The sequence below is a fragment of the Triticum dicoccoides genome, chromosome 3B, assembly GCF_002162155.2.
Source record: "Triticum dicoccoides isolate Atlit2015 ecotype Zavitan chromosome 3B, WEW_v2.0, whole genome shotgun sequence".
In the NCBI taxonomy this organism is placed as follows: Eukaryota; Viridiplantae; Streptophyta; class Magnoliopsida; order Poales; family Poaceae; genus Triticum; species Triticum dicoccoides.
In genome coordinates this window covers 679,778,870-679,780,156 of record NC_041385.1, presented here as the reverse complement: position 1 = coordinate 679,780,156, position 1,287 = coordinate 679,778,870, and the positions used below count along the sequence as shown (strand labels likewise).

At 47.0% G+C, this 1,287-nt stretch overlaps 1 non-coding gene across 1 annotated transcript; it reads right to left on the bottom strand.

Annotated features, from left to right (window-relative positions):
- Positions 1 to 208: 208 nt before the first annotated feature.
- TRNAY-GUA lies at positions 209 to 294 on the bottom strand. The gene is given in 2 exon segments: positions 209 to 244; positions 258 to 294. It is a non-coding gene; the product is annotated as a tRNA-Tyr (tRNA).
- Positions 295 to 1,287: the final 993 nt, after the last annotated feature.

Sequence of the window (1,287 nt, the reverse complement as noted above, 5' to 3'; positions counted from 1 at the left end):
AAAGACGAAATCTAATAAGGTGCAACAGGTAGGATAAAAAATGTTGCAGTGAGTAGTAACTGTAATTTTTCATGATAGCAAAGGAGGGGCACCAACGGCTCAGAATTGTCGGCAGTTTCGTGCACACAGGACATAAACTACAGTAATAAGCAATAGAAATATACCAAGAAAAAATATAAAAGAAGAGGAGAGAAAAACTTGTTTTAAGTCCGACTTGCCGGATTCGAACCAGCGACCTAAGGATTAATCTGCACAAACTACAGTCCTCCGCTCTACCAACTGAGCTAAAGTCGGATTGTGCTGAAATTCATATTGTGCGCTTAATAGACAAAACACATATTCGATTTACACGTCCAATGCATGATTCTGAATGCATCATCAGTACTTTTATTCTTGAGCAGGTACTTGATTTCCGTAGTTTGTAGTGACTAATTATCAAAGCACTTCTCCAGCAGATTACGCATGGACATTTTCTTTTGAGAAACTACTATTTATTTTTCATCTGATCTGTTGATAGTTTTGTGCACATTATCGGTATAACATCTTAGACCAAGGGAATTTTTTTTGAAAGACCTAGCTTGGAGAGCTGGTGTTTTCATGTTGATCATAGCAGGGAGCATGCGGGAAAAACAGGAACATGGTGCTGATCCGCAGATCAGAGAAAGAACAAGAAAAGGAGGAAAGAAACTACGGGCCCACTAGAGGAAAGAGAGCAGCGGCCGCTTGATCAGCCTATCCCTTCTGGAGGCATGGAGAACGGGTGCATTAGGCAGGATGCACCGGCTTGACGCCAGAGATCAATACCTCTCCTGATCGCCTGCATGATCGCCGTCGCAGAGGGCTCCTTTTCTCTGAAGGTGCAACTGTTGCGGTGCAACCAGATCTCCCAGAGCGTCAGCATCGCCAGCGATTTGATGCCCTTTCTGAACTCTGGCCTTGTGCGCCCCACAAACCACGACACCCGATCAGCTGCCGTTGTGGTGCCGTCTTCGGGCTGCGTCCTCAGGGCCTCACAGCCGTGCCATGTCGACAAGCTGCTCCAGAGCGAGGCAGTGAACGGGCATGTCCAGAAAACGTTCTCAGCAGTCTCAAGATTGCGCACACAGAATTGGCAAAAATATGAGTTTGGCCACCTCGTCGCTGCAATCGGTCGTTGCACCACAACCTGTCCAGCATCATCAGCCAGCATAACACCTTCAGCTTCCCAGGCGCCCATGTTTTCCAAATGAGTTGTGGGAAAACCGAGCCGTGGTTGGTCTGGAATTGCGCTCGATATGCTGACGATGC